The sequence below is a fragment of the Elephantulus edwardii genome, unplaced genomic scaffold (genome assembly GCF_000299155.1).
Source record: "Elephantulus edwardii isolate Elephantulus edwardi_28Jun2011 unplaced genomic scaffold, EleEdw1.0 scaffold00255, whole genome shotgun sequence".
Classification (NCBI taxonomy): domain Eukaryota; kingdom Metazoa; phylum Chordata; class Mammalia; order Macroscelidea; family Macroscelididae; genus Elephantulus; species Elephantulus edwardii.
The window spans coordinates 2,299,439-2,321,339 of record NW_006400005.1 but is presented as its reverse complement, the minus strand read 5'-3'; the positions used below and the strand labels follow the sequence as shown (position 1 = coordinate 2,321,339).

At 38.6% G+C, this 21,901-nt stretch overlaps 1 protein-coding gene and 2 pseudogenes across 1 annotated transcript in view; all 3 read right to left on the bottom strand.

Moving 5' to 3' along the window:
- The window catches only part of RIMS1 (regulating synaptic membrane exocytosis 1), a 701,348-nt gene that overhangs the window by 509,226 nt on the left and 170,221 nt on the right, over positions 1-21,901 (bottom strand). The window lies entirely within an intron of this gene.
- Positions 12,722-13,381, bottom strand: LOC102868621 (annotated as a pseudogene).
- On the bottom strand, positions 16,230-17,339 carry LOC102868209 (annotated as a pseudogene).

Below are 21,901 nucleotides of genomic sequence, written 5' to 3'. Positions count from 1 at the left end.
GAACTGTGGTTCAGATTTCCTCGAAGACAGAGAATCAATCCCACAGTAAGAAGGGCATTCAATCATGCTAGACTCATTCTTTATATGTTGATGTAACAGAAAAGAATTCATATGATCAAGTTCTTTCTCACAAATCCTAGTATTTAAAAATATTTTTGCTGAAGATTATTAAAAAACAAACAGAAGGGTGGGGATGGGCAGGGTGTGTTAATCATAGTGTTGTACACTTCAATGGGCGGGAGAAGTGAAGGAAATGGGAAGTATATTTTGTGAAAAACAATGTATTCAAACTTTATAAATAAATCAGTATAAAAACAAAACAAACACCACAATGGCAGCTTGAGATACAAAAGGAGAATATTGGCCTGATAGGATATCTACTTTCCTGTCTTCTGTGTATTATGTTTCATGGCTCAGCTTAGAAGACATAAGAATCCAAGGCAACAGAGTGGATTATATTTGGGGGTAGGGGGTGGGGTTTGGGGAGGTGCAGGGGGGGACTGTGTACCAATGAGGGAGTTTTTCTTTTGCTTTTCAAGGAGAGGAGCAAAGGGGGGGGAGGGGGGAGGGGTTTGTGCGGGGAGAAGGGTGCAACAATGAATGAATGGAATTCCAAAATCTCTGTAGATGTTCATTGAAATGAAGAATAAACAAACTAAATTAAAAAAAAAAGAATCCAAGGCAAGGCAATTTAAGGCAAAAGCAGTATGATTTTAACATGTATACATTTCTTCTCTATTCTATTGGAAAAATGAAACTGCTGCCACCAGTTTACTGTATTTTCTTCTCTTCAAGAATAACAGGAATTGACTTGATTCTTATTCATAGTCACCTTCCACTACGGTTCTAAAGCTGTAAAATTTTATAGGAAGAGACCACCTTTGTTGCTTGGAGTGACTGGTAGAGTCAAAGCACTTTCCTTTTGTTTAGCAGCACAACATATGTATAATCCACTATACCCACTATGTTCAGGAGTACCTAGTAGATAGTGATAAGGCTTTTAGGAAACTCATTACAAAATGGTAAAACACTATGAAGCAGTTAGTCCAAATGTGAAATACCCTGAAATCAAGTTCAGGAATAGATTAAGATTTGAGTGAATGAGTGAGGGTATATGTTAAGCATATTTCTTAGGGAGCTCAGGTGGCCTAATGGCATGACATTGTGAAAATGACTTCATCTATAAAGTGCTGCCAAAAGGTGTAGTATTCATATCATGCTGGATCTTACATCTTATTCCTCTTGAGGGTAGAGAATGTCTATTTTATCAGTACATTCACTCTTCCAGTGGCTATTATGTGATCACTCCACAACCATTATTTGAACTGTTCATTTATTTGGTATATTAACACAAGTCAGAATAAAGAATCAAAGGTATTTTTACCATATGTGATTGCTAGAAACATATTTTAATTTTCCTTAATCTAATATTTTGTCAAACTCCTTTGGTTTATCTTTAAGGATATCAATTTTAATGTAATTACATTGCATTCCCAACATAAATCGTCCACATTGAAATGAAAGTAAGTAAAAGTTGTTGTTAAATGCTGTTAAGTCAAGTGCAACTCACAGAGGTGATATGAACAAGGGATCTGAAGCCTAGTCTATCCTGTGCCATCCTCATCATCTCCAGTATACTTGAGCTCATTGTTAAAGTCATTATGTCAGGCCTTCTTGCTCGCTTTCACTGGCTCTCCATCTTTCCAAGCATGTAGGCCTTTCCAAGGACTGGCCTCTTCTAACAACATGCCCCACGTGTGTAAAATGAAGCTTTGTCATCCTCGCCTCTAAGGAATACTCTGGTTGCATTTTATCCAAGACATAAATGTTGTTCTTTTGGAAGTCCAAGAAATATTCAGTACTCTTCCCCAACACCTTAAAGGTGTTGATTCTTTTGTCATTTGTATTCATGAGGCTTAGTGTTTAATGCTCTTTAATTGTAATCTCATAGATTCACCCATTCCCACCAAGTCAGAATTGATCCCCAGTAGGTTTTCAAAGGCTATCTGTCACGTGACAAGAGACTGTCCATCTTTCTTCCCTAGAGCAGCTCATGGATTTGGATCCCATGTGTTTGGGTGGACACCGTAATACCTCACCCACCAGACCATCAGAGCTACCAATCACAGTAAAGACGATGAAACTTTTTAGAAAGGAAATGGAAACATCAAACTCAATCTATGGTTGTTGCATTGATTCCACAAAACATTCTCAGCTTTCAAAGGATGTAAATCTCTACAGGAAGAAATACTCCATTTTTCTACTGCAAAGTAGCTGGCAGAGTTGAACCTCAAAACTTCCCATTAACAGCCAAACATACTATGAAGTCTATTTAAGAAAGTAAAACTCTTCTAAAATTCACAATGGAAATGTTGATTATTTAAAACTGTCTTAGCATGGTTCTTCTGGTTGACAATCATATGAAAAACATCTCCTTAATCAACATTTAATATAAATAAATCTGCATAAATATTAATATCTGATTTACAGTTTTTTATTCTACCAATTTCTGAATATATAGACTATATCCTGACTACCAAAGTTTGTAATTTAAAAATAATTACAAACTCAGACAGGATAACAACTAGAAAATAAGATCAATTGCACTTTATGTAGGATTTTCACTTTTCAGAAGCTCCAGCTTGACACCATCAGCTGGATTGATTTGCGGCTGTTTTGTGCTTATGTACTAAAGACAGGAAGAAGAAACACAGACCTTTTACACCATGATTGATTTCTACCCAGGAAGTCTTTCCATTTAAAAATATTCAACAAGATGTCAAGATGCCAATCACACCAAAATAGCAAAGCTCCTGTTTATGTTTCTTTCTGTTCATCATGAACTTTGGGCATGAGAACAAACTAGCGTCAGCACAGCTTCCACCTGGAGCTTTTTCTTTTCTTGGATCAGTGACAAAAAATATTTTTTAAGAAAAATTATTAAAGTACTGAACAAAGAGACTTTAACAGATTTGTGGCATGTCAATACCTAAGACTTACAGGCAAAATAGGCTGACCTCTGATGGCGTAGGAGTAAGAAGCTGCACTGCAATCCCAAAGTCACTCAGTTTGAATGCACCAGCTAGTCTTTGGGAGAAGGATGAAGGCAATCTCCTCCTAGGCCTTGGAAAACCTGCTGGAGGGTCAGCTATGGGTCAGTTCCAACTTGATGGTACACAACAATAACGTAGGCAAAATCATCTTTTCTCTTCTTTAAATCGTATAGAACTGAGAATCAAACCTGTCTTGAAAAGCCTTTCTGGTCTTGTAACCACTTGAACATCAAGAAGAAGCTTTCTTTACCAACCTCTCATCAACCTTCCTAACAAACCTCTCAATGATTTTATTAAAACTATTTTCTCCTCAACATAGAGAGAGACCAGTTGGCCTAGTGGACAGAAAGTGATGCTACCAAGCCAAAGGTGGGTGACTCTGATCTGTGACCCTCAGGCCTGTTTTTAACTGGTTTTGGTCAGACATTCTTCTAGGTCTTATAGCTCTGGTGTGTCCACTTGCCCTACAGAGGTAATTTGTGGTTGCTGTGAAGCTGAATACTATGACACTAATGTGTCAAATGTGATAATGGTTACCCATGGCGGGCAGTGTCTGGTGGCACTCCCCAGTTAAAACAAGCGTGGAAGCAGGAGTGGCACCACTTCTGTAAATAGTTTGCCTTCAGAAACCCTATGAATCTGGAGAAAGGATGAAAGTCACGCAAGTGTTGAGGACGTTCGTTCACAGGGTCACTATGAGTCACCTATGACTCGATGGCACTTAACAACAACAAGAACAATATTTTCTCCATAACTGTCTTTTATGTGCTTAGATAAGAAGAATTTTATTTAAATGCACTTGTTCATTTAAAAATTCAAATTACCAACCCATTAAAAATATAATGTGATTATTGTAGGTTTTTTAAGTGAAAAACTAAGGCATAGTTTCAGGATGGATCCTTGGTTGTTTTGTATAATAATCTTTATGTAAACTGGCACTCATTATCCAGTTGGCTTATCCCAGTTCTAAAGTTCTCATGTTTCTAAGGAAATCAGTTGATGCAGAAGTGACTGCACTTCATAGTGGTCCCATGTGCATCAGCATAGGCTGATTTTTTTTTTTTTGTTTCAAAAGGAGAATGCCACACTTTTCAGCTAGCTGAGCACATCAACCATTTGCACCACCCAGTAAGTTCTCTGTTTGATAAAAATGTTAAGTACATAAATAAGTAAGTGAACACATCTTTATGTGTGTTTTGGAAAACCAGCAATTAGAAGTAATTGGCTTGTTGTGAACAAACAAAAAAATCAATTGAGTTAAATAATTAAGATTATTTAATAATTAGATTTAATAGATTAAATAATTAATATTAAATAATTATATTTAATTTAATAAATCACAAGTCAACCTGAGGGTATACAAAAAGATACAGTCATCTATGTGACCTAAAAAAAATAAGAACAAAATCCAAGTTTTAGGATGTATTACTAAAAAAACCCCAAAAGTAAGATAAGTGGTAAAGTTGGTAAAGTTTTATATATTCTTCTTTTAAATACATTTAGATGTTCTCGGTACAATGGTATAAAATACTGTTAAAATTTACAGGGTTTTTCTTTTGAGTATAAAAAGACCAATGACTTCTGTACTCCTGATGCAATTTAGAGGAAGTGATAAAAATAAAGCTGTTATTACATTTCTTTCCACATGGCTTAGAAAAGTCCCAGATTTAAAAAAAAACACACAGAATATAGTTGCACTGATAATTACAATCTTACAAAAGACCATTGGTCTTTCTATATTCATTTTAGTTCTTGGAAATTATCTATGACCAATTTCTAATACATTTGATATAAATGTGCTTTAGGGTATTTTGTCTTTTTAATATATTGGCTTGCTGATAAGACTATGGCTTGATATTATTAATTGCTGCATATTGTAGATTCAGTTCTAACTTATATCTACTGCTGATAATTCAATTCTAACTTCTGGTAACATTCCATCAGCTGTCCAAGGCTTTAAATCTTTACAGAAGGGGATTGTTATTCTCTCACAATGCCACTTTAACTCCTAGTATTTCTGATTAAATACCAATGAGCGAAGACCAGATGAGTTGCTGAATATCATCAAGGACATCTATCATCCATTAAGAGAACAAAAATTCACTATTAATACAAAGGAGAAAGAAAACACCAAAAGGGATGCCAGAAAAGATTCTAAAAATTGCACAGGAGTGTTGAGAAGCCAAAACAAAGGGAAGAAATGCTGAAGTAAAAGAGCTGAACAGAAGATTTGAAAAAGCAGCTTGGGAAGACAAAGCAAACTACTATAACAGAATATGCACAGACCTAGAACTGGAGAATGAAGAGAAGAAATTGTTTAGTATTTGTCAAGTTAAAAGAACTGAAAAACAAACTCAAGTCTCAAGTTGTATTACTTAGAGATGCTATGGACAAAGTTTTGAGCGATTGAGGAAACCTCAAAAGAAGATGAAAGTGATACACAGAATCATTGTACCAATAACAATGGCTAACACTGAAAATATTTCTAAAAGTATCATATGATCAAGAGTGAATGATAATGAAGGAAGAAAATCAAGCTGCACTGAAGGCTTTGGCAAAAAAAAAAATAAGATCCCAGGAAATGACAGGATACCAATTGACATGTGTGAAATGACACATGCAGTCTGGACATGCTCACAAGTCTAGGCAAGGGGATTTGTAGGATAGTTGCCTTGCTGACTGATGGGAAGAGATCCATGATTGTTCCTATTCCCAAGAAAGGTGATCCAACAGAATGTGGAAATTATTGAACAATATCATGAACATTACACGCAAGCAAAATACTGCTGAAGATAATTCAGAAATATCTAAAACAGAACTGCCAGGTGTTCAAGCTGGATTTAGAAGAGGCTTTATGTAGCACCAAGGATATCATTGGTTGAAAGCAAAGAATAGCAGAAGAATGTCTATTTGTGCTTTACTGAAAGACATCTGACTGTTTGGATTGTAATAAACTACGACTAACATTGAGAAGAATGGGAATGGCAGGGCACTTAACTGTGCTTGTGCAAAACCTTTACCTAGACCAAGGGGCTACTGTGCAAACAGATAAGGGAAAAAAAACACATGATTTAAAATTAGAAAAGGTGTGCATCAGGGTTGTATTCTCCCTTCACATTTATTTTGTCTCTATGCTGAACAAACTGTTCAAGAAGTTGGACTCTATGAAGAATGTGACATCTTGGAGGAAAATTCATTAGTGACCTTTATTATGCAGATGACACACCTCAGTTACTAAAGTGAGGGAATCTTGAAGTGATTTCTGCAGAAGATCAAATACTTGAGTCCTTCAATATGGGTTGCATCCCATTGTCAAGAAAACAAAATTCCTTGTCACTGAATCGATAGGCAACATCATGGTGCATGGGGAAAAGATTGAAAACTGTCAACTATTTCAACTTAGTTGGCTCCACAATCAATACACTTGTTATCAGCAGTAAGGAGATCAGTAGACAAACTGCACTGGGAAAGTCTATAGTTAGGTGCCTCTCCAAGTTCTTAAGGAACAATGTCAGTTTGAGAACAAAGGTGCACCTGATACAGGCCATTATCTTTGCAGTCACTTGCTATGTATGTCAAAGCTGGACAATGAATAAGGATGTGAGTTCCATGCCCGTCTCATTTACTGTGATGTTACTGGCACCTACTATGCCAGTATGCAGCAGATGTGTCACAGATATCTGCTGATGTAAGGAAACAATGATCAAGAGCAAATGTAATCAAAGGATCTACTGCTTATAAACTTTTGTTATGTGCTGTCAAGTCACTTGAGACTCATAGTGACTATGTACAAAAGCCCTAAACCCTGCCCTATCCCTTGCTAATCTCACTGTCTCCTCCACACCTATCCCCATCACCCCAGTCACTGAATCAATCCATCTCATCGAGGATCTTCCTCTCCTGCACCATCTCTCCACCCTCTCAAGCATGACGTTCCTCTCCAAGGACTGGTCCCTCCTTCCCCTCTGAAAAAAAAACTGCATTTCAAATTTTATTCAACATTTGGTTTGAAGTGAAATTTAATACTATTAGAAGATGAACTAAATTAAGTATAAAATGTTCTTGGTGTGAGAAAAAGAAACCACTCTTAGAGAAAAATGAAACTTCCACTTGCTATATGCTAGCCACTGTACAAGGGTAGTTTGATATTTTAATTTCAACCATATTCATTTCTGTCATTCCCAATGGTAAAGCCACAAAAGACAATGGTGTGTTACTCTGTCATACTTCTAAGTTTACATGTGTTCCTAAGTATAGAACTTGTATTAAGCTGCTGATTACAAGTTGGTGTTGGCAATCCAGCTTAGGTCATGGGGTTTTTTTTTGCTAGGACTAGCCTATGATTTACCAGTTGTTTGATAACTGTATAATAGTTTTGTTAGCACTGCCTAGGCACAAATATATAGCGTTGTTGTTGCTGCTGCTGTAATAATGACTGTACCCTCTAGGATACAGCAATGAAAACTGCTTTAGTCACATAAAAATATAATGCTGGCATGTTTTCTAAGGATGACTATAGTAGTAATAATATTATCATTAACAGTAGTAGTCATCAACTTCCAACTCATCGCTGTTGATCAGAACTGACTCACAGCTGATGCTCCAGCAGATTTTCAGAGGCTGAAAATTACATGGGAGAAGATTACCCATCTTTTTTCCACAGAAAAATAAAATATGACTTTGTTATAAGAATAACAGATAATCTTCATTGTAAGTTTTTTGTATGCCAGTGAAAAGTTATGTTATCTATCCAAATAACTGTCTAGGGAGCTTTGGTGGACCATTAGGTAACGGTTGCGCTGCCAACTTTAAGAAAAGTGGTTTGATCCTTGTGGGGCGGGGGGAGAGGGAGGGAAGGGAAGGAGATGAATAATATTCTCCCATGCAATTTATAGCCTTTGAAAACTTGAAGGGTAAATTATGAGCTAGTTCTGATCCAACAAGATAAGCTGTTGTGAGTTGTTATTGTTAGGTTCTGTTAAGTATGACTCACAGCAACAATTCCGAGCCCTGTCCACACTTCTAACTATGATATCCTTCTCTAAGGACTGGCTCCTCCTCTCAACATGCCCAAAGAACATGAGACAGAGTTTCAAAATCCTTGCCTACAAGGTGGTATCTGCTTTCACCCTCTCCAGAACAGACCCGTTTTTTTTCTCATGGCAGTCAATGTTGAGTTCAATGCTCTCCTTTAGCACCACAACTCAAAGGCATCATTTCTTCTTCTGCCATTCTTAGTCATTGTCCGGCTCTCAGACACATAGCAAGTAATTGTGAAGATCATGGACTGTATCAGGAACATCTTAGTCTTTAGACTGGCCTCGTTGTTCTTCAGGACTCTAGAGAGTTCCCTAACAACAGACTTTCCCAATGCAATTCATCTTTTTATTTCCTAACTGCTGGTGCCAAGAGGCTTAATTCTGGGGGAAAACACTTAAGAATCTGGGTTATATGAACTTAGATATCATGGACTCGATTCCAAAGAACTGGAATAAACAAAGCAAAATGTGGATGGAATTTTGAGTGAAGTAAATATAGATAAGGGCATAGTAATGGTAGAAAGATGATTGAACCATATGGCTATCAGGGATTCAGATTCAATAACCTAGTGGTGTAATTTGAGAGTGATTAGACGTAAAGAGGTGCTGATGAGAATCATGGAAGGCAGCCTAACATGGGTCTTGATGTCAACTGGAAGAATTTAGATTTGCTGCTTGAGGAAGCAAAGGACCATTTATAATTATTATTACTATAGCATTTGCAATAATGAGCAAAATCATTAAGCAACCTTTCATAATTCAGGGAGGGAAAATAACCAGCAGTCTGCTGACCCACACATATTTGAGCATGGTGTTCTTTTTTCCAGACCATATGGACACTAGCAGTCTTAGTTTCCTAAGGAACTCCTTGAGTAACAGAACTAGAACAACTCTCACTATTCAAATGCAAATGCTTTCTCATCAACTCAAAATTGCTCCTATTATCAAGTATGAGAAATATACAACAGCAAAAGCCCTCTAAGGACACAATCAATGACACACCACAGGCAACTTCCATTCTCTGTCCTTTTTTAGCTTTTCAGACTGAAGCCAGAGTCTGCTTCAGCCAATCAAGCCGGAGCTCTTGACTAATAAGTCCTCTCTTCTCCCAGTCTGAATAACTTTGTTTTCAGTCCTACCAGACCCTCCTGGAGAGATAATAAGACTCTATATCCCTAGTCAACCATAGGTACAACCAAGGGTGGTCTCACCACAGCACAAAGGGGCTCCATGGTGTGTGGTAATTTATATCAGCCCCTAGGTTTATATAACTTTAGTCCAATATAACAATTGTTCCATCAGCAAAAGTGTGGAGACTGAAATGGAAGCAAGATAATTCACCACCTTCAACATAAACAAAATCTAAAAGCTCTATTTTCTTTTATTATATTTACCACTTCTATTTTATAAATACTATTAAACTTTCTTATACAGATTTTTAATGACCGCCTCTTCTCCCATTGAACCAATATCATCTTTAGTTTAAAGATTCCAACATATCCAGGCTCAAATCCTCTCCTGAATCCAAAGGTGAAACCAGGTTGCTCCTTGGAAGCAAGGATTTTGAAGGCCATCTGATATATTTTGGGTATGTTGCAAGGAGGGACTAGTCCTTGGAGAGGGATATCATTATTGGAAGAGTGGAGGGGCAGCACAAGAGAGGAAGATCTTGGAAGAGATGGACTGACTTAATGACTGGGCTAATAGGGGTGGAGGTGTCAGAAGTGATCAAATTGGCTCAGGATAGAGCAGGGTCCAGAGCTGTTGCACATATGGTCACTATGAGTCAGAAATGACATGAGTAAACATAAAAACAACAACTATATGTTTAGGGAGTTCTGGTCGCCTAGTGGCAAGAAGCTGTGCTGCAATTCCAAAGGCATGTGGCCTAAGTCTACCAGCTGCTCTATATAAGAAAGCCAGGCAATCTCCTCCCATGCAATTAACTGCCTCTGAAACCCTGCCTGGGGGTCAGCTATGGATTGATTCTGACCCAAGGGTATACAACAACAACTCTATTTATTTAGCCAGCTTTGGTGGTCTAGTGGTACAAAGCTGTGTTGCAAATCCAAAGATAGGTAGGTGCTTCAAACTCACCAGCTGCTCTGTAGGAAAAGGATGGGCAATCTTCTGTATGATTTACTACCTCTGGAAACCTACGGGATGGTAAGCTAGGAGTTGGTTCCAACTCAATGGTACACAATAATTATTGTATTTCTTTAGGGTGTTCAAAGAGCTTAGTGTTAAGAAGTTGTACTGCCAACTCAAACACACTCGGTTTGAATCCACTAGTGCCTTTCAGAAGAAAATGGCAATCTTCTCTCTTACAATTAACTACCTCTGAAAACCAGGTGGAGAGTCAGCTATGAATGAGTTCTTTCCCACTTGATGGTACATAACAATATCAACAATTGGATTTCTTTGCTGAGTAAAAACACCCTCATACAATACCTGGTCTGGCTGTTGTGATGACTAATTTTGTGTGAGCATGCACAGACTCTGGTGTCCAAGTGCTTGGTCAAATATTAGTTAGCTCAGAAATCTCTATAAGCAATTAAACCAGTTAATTTAGCTTAGGTAAAGCAGATTATCTACCTTGATACATGTGGGTCTCAATCAATCAGTTGAAGGTCGTAAAAGCAAAAAGCCTGTTTTTCCTAGAGTGTGTTCTTCTAGACTCTAAGTAGTTATTTTGCCAAAACTCTCACACTCCTCACTCAGCCGAGTGTCAGACCTTGAGATTGGGGGATTCAAGACTTCAGGAATCTCCAGCAAGTCACTTCATCTATGAATATGAGGTTTGCTAGTTCCCTACAATCGTGCACCCCACACTCAAAGTGTCTCCCACCTTCTTTCTCTTGAGGAACTGAATGGTAGATTTAAACAGCTGGCCTTCCAGTTAGTCGGCTAATTACATGCACTACCACCAGGGCTCCATATAACAAAATCCTTATCACTTCTATTTCCTAAGCCAGTTATTTATGGTTACTGTCAATTCCAACTGGTTGGCATTTAATCTAATGTGTATCATATTGGTGGCTAAACATGTTTATCATGCCTGGTCATATCACATAAACCTTAACACGTATCAAATTAAACTCCTCAATTATCTATTATCTTGTTGTGTACGGTCAGATTAAAACTGGCTCATGGGTGATCCTCCAGTGGGTTTTCAGAGGTTATAAATTGTACAGGCAGAGACTGACCATTTTTCTCCCACAAAGCAACTGGTGGATTCAAACCATGTGCCTCTGGGTCAGCAAAACAACCCCTTACTGTTAGGGCACATCAGCTCCCTCATTTTTCTATACTCCTCACAGGAGTATCATTCCATCTCAGTTAACTACCATCATTGCCTACACTGCCCCCAAAATAAACTTTACAGTCACTTCCAATTTCAACATCTATATCCAGTGATCTTGTCTAGTTCTTCTATCTCCAAATTTTTATTTATATGTTTTCTTTCCCATATAAAAACATTCTTCATACCTTTGCTCAGACCTATCATCACCAACTTGACCTACTGCATTAATTATCAAACTCTAATTTCATTACCTCCCTTGTGGCACAATAACTACACAGCTGCCAACTAATATTTTGGCAGTTTGAACCCACCTAGAGCAACTGTGGAAGAAAGAGCAGACAAAGAGCCTTAATGGGATAGTTCTACCCCTTAATGTGAGGTTACAATGAGTCAGAATTAACTAGATGACACTCCAAAGCAACAACCACAATCTAAACCATTGCTATCCTGTCATCTAAAATTATATTTAATACAACATAAATTTTATCATGCCATTTAAAATTCTATTAAAGAAAGTAACCTCATGTCCTGTTTTCATCCAACAGATACATTTAGTATTGATATAATCAGATGAGCAAAAAAGCTACAGTGAAAACAAGGAATATACAGCGTCATTATACCAAAAAGAATTGGTAGTCATCAAACCACAGTAATGTGTGAGATGTAACTGACACACCACATTGCTTGCCAAATGTGAAGAAACTTGAAGAACTTATTGAAGAAAATAAAAAAACCCTTGACAAAATAAATCAATAAATATGATAAATGGAGAAAAGATTGATGCTATTCATGATTTAATTTTACTGGATCTCCAATCAATACTCATGGGAGCAGCGATAAAGAAAAAAGATTGCATACTTGATTTCAAGCAAATCAGATGCCAAAGGACCTCTTTCAAGTTCTAAAGAGAAAGGATGGCACTTTAAAGACTAAGGTGTGCCTGACTCAACCAATACCTTGTCAATTGCTTCATATACATGTGAAAGTCAATAAATGACCAAGGAATACCAAGGAGAAAATTAGGCAGAGCAATGTTAGCCAAGAACTTTGAAACTATCGTGGTCTTCCCCCCCCCCCCCTCCCCTTCCAAATTGGAATCAGGAGTGGCATCTATTTCCTAAACAACATGCCTCCGGAAACCTCTGAAAACTCTGTGAACTTGGAGAAATTGCAATAGTTATACAAAGGCTTCAGGTTTTTTGTTGATAAAGTTGATATGAATTGTGCTCCACTCGAAGGCAACCACCAACAACAACTTTCCAAATACGGTTTACTGAGATCTGGGAAAGACAAAGAATAAGTATGTGAATTCTTGAACACAAAGCCTAGGGGTGCACACTGACAACAGTGACATACAGGGCCAGTATGCTGAGGGCCAGCAGCTCCATCACCACTGCTCTGGCTAGTAACACTGTCCAGCTGCCCAGGGAAAAGAGGTGGGCAAAGGTGTTCATGACAAAGGCCTTGTAGGCACAAAGGAACATCAGTAAGGGGACTTCTAGGTGGAAGGTATGATACAGGTCCTAGCGAGTTATCCTCCAGATCTGGACAGATGCAATGAGGAAGTAGACCAGCCTGATGTTGATGTTCATGTGTATGTATTTCTAGTCAAACTCAATGCCCTGGGCTCCAAACCAGAGGAAGATGCAGCAGGACATTGTGAGCTCAATGACGGACCAGCCCAGGGCAGCAACCATGATCCTGTACTTCCCACTGCTGGCATTCTAAGACATGACAAAGTTCAGGCCTATCAGGTTAGCCACATCTACAGTGACCTTCATGAACTCCCTAGTGAAGTCATAGATGTGCGTTCCCAAGTGGGAAAGAAAGTGACTGGAACAGCACCCTGCAAAGCTGCATAAAAAGGTAGGCGACACCAGCCTGGACACATTTCCAGAAGGTGTGCTCAGGCCACTGCACTTATACATAATGAAGTAGAGAAAGTAGGCGAGGGCGAAACAATTCCCAAAGTTAAATATGGTCATGCTGCTAGCCTCCCAATGCAGTTAGTGTGTGGGTCATGAAGTGGAGTCTCTTTGCGAGAGACCCTGTTGACCCCATCCTCACCATAGCCAGGGCCTAGCACCCACCTGTCTCTACCACGGGCCACACACGGCCTTCTATCACAATCTTTTTTTTTTTAAAAAAATTATCTTGTTTTGTTTTGTTTCTGGTGTATCATTGAATCAGATCTGACAGGCACAGGAGGAGACCATCCTTCCTTCTCCAGCGAAGCATGTGGTGGATTCGAACCACACACCTTTGCTATTACAGTACAGCTTCTTACCAGTAGGCCACCAGAGTTCCCTATCACAGTCTTTTAATGTTCTTGTTAAGCATCTGAAAGTTGGACAAAGACTAAGGACAACAGAAGAACTGATACCTTTAAATTGTGCTGTTGGAGAAGAGTCTTGAATAGCTCATGGACTTTCAAATGAACAAACAAGTCTGTCTTGGAGAAAGTGCCATCAGAGGATTCTTGTAAGAAAGGATGGTGAAGCTTTGTCTAATGTTCTTTGGCCATCTTGTTAGGCGAGGTTATGCAGAGGAGGACACCATGCTTGGAAAGGTGGAGGGTCGACGTACGAGAGGAAGAGTTCAATAAGATAGATTGGCACAGTGACTGTAACAATGGGCTCAAATATATCAGAAATAGTGAGGATAGCACACTAGGACAAGATTCGGGTCCATTGTTCATAGGGTTGCTATGAGCCACAGTCAATTCAACGGCACATAACAACAATAAAAACAACAACCGCCAAAAGAACATACAAATCTGTTGCAGAAAAAGTGCAGCTGGAGTGTTCCTTATAACAAGGATTGTGAGATTTCTTCTCACACACTTTGAACATGTTCCCAAGTAAGTTCAGTCACTGGAAAAAGTCAGTAAAGGATAGGAGATGGATTGACACAGTGACTTGAACAATGGGCTTAAAGCACACAGAGATTGTGTGAATAGTGCAGGATGAAGATTTTCATTATACACACAATGCTGTCGCTCAGCATTCCTCAACTGGAACCAACCTAACAGGACAAAAGAACAATGAACATGAGTCATTTTATGTATTAAACACTATAGATTCTATGGAGAAAGTCACTCTATGTGTGTGTGTGTGTGTGTGTGTGTGTGTGTGTGTGTGTGTAGAAATATATTTAGGAGAAAATAGTTTTAATATAACTATAACTAAAGTTGCCAGATAAAACACAAGATATAGTTAAATTCAGTATATACATACGCACACCTATTCAGAATAGAATTTTCCATAGAAAACAACATTTTATTGCATAAAATTTACTTATAAAGTTGGTCTTTCCTGTCTGTAGGCTGAGTGAGTGAGAGATTATGAAGTAAAAATAATCCCTTAAAGGTTAAGTGGGATCATAAAGTGCTAGTTACATAGCATTTGAAGTATATTAAGTATTATATATAGAAATTACTTGGAGGATGTATACAGTTTATATGCAAATACATGCAATTAATATAAGGCACTTGAAAATCCACAGCCTTGTATGGATGTGGTCTGGGTACTATCCCCTGCACTTATCAAGGGATAGCTGTGTCAAAAAGTTATTCACTGTTTACGTGAAATTCAGATTTGTGTCTTGTATTTTATTTACTAAATCTGCTAACTCGAAGTATAATGAAAGATGCCATGTGATAAAATGAATATATTAAAATAAAAGCAGGGGATTAATTCTGTCTGAGAGGCCTAAATGCATACGACAGACATTAAGATTAGTTAATGTGATTAAGAATAATCTACAGGATTTCTATGACTTGATGTTGACTCATTGGCACACAATGGCAACAATAATATTTCATGAATAATGTACGCATTTGCTTGTGCGTTTATGTACATATGTAGGTATGTCAGACATAATGGGAACATTCTGGGGAAAGGAGAAAGCATTTTTAAAGAGAGGTAAGAGAACGTGTTTGCAGTTGTTGCTATCTATACGCTCTCAAGGTAGAATAGACGCTTAGCTGACCCTGCTGCAAATTTGTAGAGGCTGTAAACCACATGGGATAAGACTTCCAGTCTCTCTCCTGCAGAGCACCTGACAAATTCAAACCACCTGACTTTGGGTTGGCAGCACAGTTACTTACCAGCAGGCCACCAGTGCTTAGCCACTATTTCTCCAGAATATTAAAAAAAAAAAGAACGCTGATTTGTAGAGTTTTCTAGTATTCCTATTAGCTCAAATTCCAAACAAGTGCGATACTATTGAGCGTGGAGTGAATCCAATGCCTGCAGTAACACTTCACTCTGTTCTCTGCCTATCCTATGAACACAATGGATGTGAATACCTCAAGAGTGGCATCCACTTCTTAAATAACATGCCTGCAGAAATTCAATGAACTTTGATAAACATCCACAGTTGTAGAGGGGCTTCAGGCCTTTTGTTCATAGGGTTGCTATGAGTCATGCTCCACTCGGAGGCAATCAACAACAACAACATGGTACATCAAAAACACTTGGAAAAAAGTGAGTTTTAAATTATTTATTACATGTGCTTTTAGACAAGTCATCACATTGTAATCTACATTTTTAATAAAATTTTTTATGTGGAAATGCTTTTAATATGTTAAAATATTCTTTAATGAGTTAGTAATTATTTATACAATGGAGAGTTTAGAAAACAGATTTATAATTGTCTTGCTCTTGATTAGAGAGATTTAAAAGTTACACAGAAAACATTATTCCCTAGAGTAAGTTACAAAAGGTTGAAGAAGTTGTGAAGGTTGAAGAGCTCCTGCTTTTCTGGCAGCTCTGATCCAGTCTCAGGACTTAGTACAAAGATGGCTATGCTTTCTCTTTTGAATTTAAATCTTTACAACAGTTCGTGTAGAAGTTCAAATGCTTCATTAATTTGGTTAAAAGATAGATTGTGAGTCACAAATTCATCAACTTTGATCTTTTTAGACATATATTCAGACACCAGCTTTGGGACACTTTCTACACTCTTCCACCCTCCAAAGGCAGTGCCTTTCCATGTGCGACCTGTTACCAGCTGGAATGGACGAGTAGAGATTTCTTCACAAGAGGCAGCTACTCCAACCACCACGCTGATGCCCCAGCCTTTGTGGCACGCTTCCAGTGCTGCTCTCATAACCTTCACATTACCAATGCACTCAAAGGAGTAGTCCACCCCTCCGTCTGTTATCTCAACGACCACCTCCTGGATGGGCTTGTTGAAGTCCTGTGGGCTAATGCATTCGGAGGCTCCAAACTCTTTGGCCCTTGCAAACTTATCTTTATTGATGACGATGCCAATGATCCGGGATGCACCAGCTACCTTACAGCCCATGATAACTGCCAATCCAACTCCTCCCAGGCCAAAGATGGCACAAGTAGAGCCAGGCTCCACCTTGGCAGTGTTTACCATGGCACCATAACCAGTTAAAATGCCACAGCCCAGCAGGCAGACTTTATCCAGGGGTGCTAAAGGATCTATTTTAGCATCAGAGATATCAGCTACAACTGTGTATTCAGAAAAAGTGCTGGTTCCCATGTAATGTAAAATGGTCTTTCCTTTGCAAGTAAATCTGCTAGTACCATCTGGCATCATTCCTTTCCCTTGAGTGACTCTTATCTTCTGGCAAAGGTTTGTCTTAGGATTCAGGCAAAATTTGCATTCTCCACACTGTGGGATGTAATGTGGAATGACAGTATCACCTGCTTTCAGTTTTGTAACTCCTTCACCAACACTCTCTACAATTCCAGCTCCTTCATGTCCCAAGATCACTGGAAAACATCCTTCAGGGTCAGCCCCGCTCAAGGTATAGGCATCAGTATGGCAAACTGCAGTGGTAATAATCTTTATGCGAACTTCATGTGCCTTTGGGGGTGCCACCTCTATCTCCTCAATAGAGAGGGGATTTCCTGCTTCCCATGCTACCGCAGCTTTACATTTGATAACCTGGTTCGCCATGTCCACCAGCTCAGGTCAGAGAATAGGTCAGCGTGCTGCAGGCGCTCTAGGTGGGCCGCAAGGGGCTAATAACATTTTTAATAAACAGCTAGTTTGCAAAATAACTGCAAATTTAACAATCGGCACTCAAAAGCCAGTATGGGCCAACTTGATTACACCATTGTATTAGCCAACTGCAAGTCTTTACAGAAGTGAAGGAGTGTGAGGACAGGAATTTGAATAAACAGGGACAGTGGGCAGTGGTAGGTGTTAGACCTTCTACTTGTACAACATTCCCAAAGCAGTTGATGTCAGTCATGAGAGTTCTGATTCATGATGACTCCATGTGCTCCAGAGGGTTTTAAAAGGCTGAATTTTAATACTGTGGCTCAACTTATAGAGTGTTCTGCCCAAATTTTATGTAATGAAACATAAGAATCACTGGCATGAGAGGCTTGGATACTAGTAATGTATCTTTCACTAACTGGTAACTAGGAAGCTCTGGTGTTATAGTCCTCATTAAGCTCTCTATGACTGCAAAGGCCATGAATGTCTGACAGTCCAAACCTTCTCGGAGCTCTTCCGAAGAAACCCGAGCAATCTCATTTAATGCAATTTACAGCTTTGGAAACCCAGTAAGTCAAGTTATTGTTGAGTCCAAGAATAAGTTTCCTTAAAGCAAAAAATGCAGAAAATACATTTTCCTTGCAGGAGAGAAAGTGAAGTGAGGCTTCATGTGCCAAGACCTTTATAAATCTGCCAGAAAAAAAATGTGAGTTAATATCACCTGTGAAGCTCACAGGTCTTTGCAGGCATATTTACATTTGCTAGTTCTATACAGTAGAAGGAGGAGTGGCATTCACTTCCATAATAGCTTGCCTCCGGAAACCCTATGAACCTCGAGAGAGGATGAAAGGCACCCAAGCTTCAAGGACTCTCCTTCATAGGGTCGCTATGAGTCGCCTGTGACTCGACGGCACTTAACAATAACAACAACACTTCTATACAAGGTAAAAAGTAGTCGTTGTTGATATGTGCCCTGGAGTCAAAACTGACTCATACACAGCTGACCCTCCAGCAGTTTTAGAGGCTGTAACTCATACAGGAGGAGAGTGCTCATCCTTTTTTCTCCTGTGAAGCAATTTGTGGATTCAAACTGCCTGCCTTTGAGTTGGCAGCACAACTCTGTACCACAAAGCTATTAGAATGCACCTTCAAGGCAAAGACTCACTCTTATTTCTTAGAGTGAAGCTTCAATAGGATAGCTTTTTCCTTCGATCTTTCCTGTACTTAAAAGTCCACCTTCTCAGCAGTGTTGAGTCTCTTCTGGGCATGTCCAGGACCTTTACCTTTCATTTGACTTCTGGTGTCTCCTACCTTTTCCCAAAAAGTACTTAAAGTTCCAGAATAGAGAGAGTTGTCTTAAGCACTTATATTTCTTATCAAGATGAGATACCAACATATTGCAGAAATCCACTGTTAGATTGCAAGTACTGTCTCTCTGTCACATTATGTTAAAATGAAGTATAAGAACTTACAATGAGGATCCAAGATGGTGGCAGAGGCAGAGACAATGTGGTGAGCTGCGGGAGCAGCAGACCACTTGGAACAGGGCACTATGGCCTTCTACGGACCTCTGTTTATTGATAATTGAACAGTTAAACAGTTGATGACTGGTCTTCAGTGAAGACTGAGGCTCAACAACAGGAATTCAAGGATTCCCAAGGAGGAATGGGTTTGCTCCCTTTCCTATAGGTAACCTTAACACTGAGTTTAATCCAGACCTGATCCTGAACCCAGTGCCAGTGACAAAAAGGAAATACAACTACCAGCTAAGGAAGCAAAGGAGGATGGAGCCTCTAGGTTCAACCAGCCATACCCAATGGACCCACCTGGGAAAACACTTTGCAGTCCAAAGGGGAGCAAATGACAGGGAAATACCTTCTAACAGAACAAGAAGACAAGCAGCTTTAACCCAAGATCACCAGTAAGATAATAAAGTGTCCTCCCTTTTCCCCTTCACATCAATGCCCCTGTACAGCATGAAGAAGCCAGAGAATCTGCATCTGGTTCCCAAATCAATAAGACAGTTGGTTTACTTGCCATTGGAAAATGCTTACCATTCCCCTGTAGCATCTGGTCCCTACTGGATCCTTTTCATTTCCATCTCCTGCTCCCCCCCACCAACCAAATTGTGCAGCTCTGCAACTGCATCCCTGCCCATCCTCACCCTTCTGCCCCCAACCCTCACATCCTTTACCCCATTATGTTTTCCCAATAAAATAAAAAAAAAGAAGAAAAAAAAAGAACTTACAATGAACCAACCAATAAGTAATAATGAACATTTTTTTCATGTTGCTAAACATATGCAGAAATGTGCAAAAAGAAAAGATTAAAAAGAATTTAAAGATGAGAAAATGTCGTGAAACCCAAGCATTGTATTTTAGGTATAATCTGTCACACATAGCAAATTAAAGCATATTTTAAAAGCATAAATTAACAAGACAGAAATGAGATTTAAGAAGAAAAAACATATCTTCAAAAACATGCTCCTGAAGGTTAACTGTATAAATAGCTCTTTGATATATGTACTTAAAATTGATACACAATCTATTCTTTCTAAACTTTAATTAGTTGTCAAATAAAAAAGTTAAACAGGAAAAATACAACACAGTCACTTTGGTTCACATCTGAATATTCAAACTGAGTCTGGGAAGAAAACAAAATGCATATAGCAAGTGGTCATCTTTGCTGAAAGTTTAAAATAACAGTCTTCTGGTAACAACATACAAGATATCATTTCCTTGTTAACTCGGGGACAGAGCAGGGAGGAAAAGGGGGTAGAAGGTGCAACAACGAATGAATGAAAATCTAACTTTTCTGTAAACTTTTGTTACAATCACAATTAAAAGAAAAAATTTATCAAAATAAGATTTCCTTTTAATTAAAGATTTATCTGTTTCCTTTATCTGTTTCCAATTTTTATATTTTCTTAAAAGAAGAAACAACAACCAGATGCTCTGCTGGAGAAGGAGGGGGCAATCTCCTCCTGTACCAGTCAGATCTGATTTGACGGTACACGTAAAATAATCCAATAAAAAAAAAGTTTTTAAAAAAAAAAGAAAAAGAAGAAACAACATTATAAACAATATGCCTACATTAAATAAAAATTCAAAAATTGAGTTCATGTCAGTAATTTAAAAAACACTTGATCCCGATGATAAGCAGGCATTTCCTTGTTTAACACAAGATTCATGAATGATGGATATTAAGATAGAGAGATTTTTAGGAAGTGGGAGAGAGTGAGCCCAAGACTAAAAATCAGAAAAAAAAGAAACAGAAAGTGGTACACAGAGTGTACATCATCAGGTGATTTGATTTTGGAACCTTGCACTAAAGAAGAATTACTGATCCTCTTCTTCAAGAAAAAAAAATTTTTTAAAAAGCAACTTAAAACTTAGTAGAGTTATGACACAGACAAGCAAGATGTATCTACATATATCTTAGCTATATATACATAGCTAACATATCTACTTGAGGGTGATAATAGGCACAGATCAATAGTAATTAATTATACAAAATACAATGTACATTAATTGCATAAGACACAATGTACATGTTCAATGCACAATGTACATGAAAGACTGAATGAAATACAATGTATATAAATGATTGCATGCACACCAACAAAACTGTGCTTAAAAATAAAAGGGAAGGAAGAAATTCGGGCATGGTATATAGCCAGGAAGGCTTTGGATGAAAGTGCAAGTAAGCCAAAACTTGAAACAATGAGAATATTTTAACTGTTACAAAAGGTATGAATGGAATGGAAACTAGAAGTGGCAAATGTTAAAGAGAAAGAAAGAACACTATGGCATCTTCTTGATGAAGGAAACCATTTTGTAAAGGATCTGACCAGGATAAAGGCACATGAGTGGTAAGACAGGAAAGCACAGGATCTGTAATTTTTCATGGGCTCTTGGGAAGCTCTGAAGGTCTCGGAAATTAATGCAGGGTGTGTTGAAGCAGACCAGAAAGAAAAGGATACAAGAAGGCCTATTAGAATTCCAACACTAAGCAAAAGGGCAGGAAAGTCTGTATTAAGAGCGGTGAAAACGAAAAGAAGGAACAGATGTGGGAGATAATTCAGAATTAGAACTGAGAGGACATGAGAATTGAAGGGAGCACAAGGAAGAGAGGAGTTGGCAATGAATCAGGGGCTTCCTGTTTGCAGGCCTGGGAGACAGAAATTACATAAATAGGAGAGAAATGGTGAAGAAGATGTGTATGTGTGAATGGAAATGTGTGTCTGGCTAGGTGTTATGGGGAAGGAAATACTGTGCTCAGTTCAGTTGAGGAGACATCACCCTCTCCCGGGAAACTATCCTACTGTGACAGCAGCATGCTACAAATGGAAGAACGGAGGCACTAAGTCACAACAAGTCAGTCCTGGAACAGACCCTCAGGGGCAAGGACTTTTCCTCAGAACTATCTGAGACAGAAATCCTTCCCTAAACCTGGTACCAGGAATTTGGACATGTTGTTGTTGTTGTTATGTGCCATCGAGTTGTTTGCGACACTATGTACAAGAG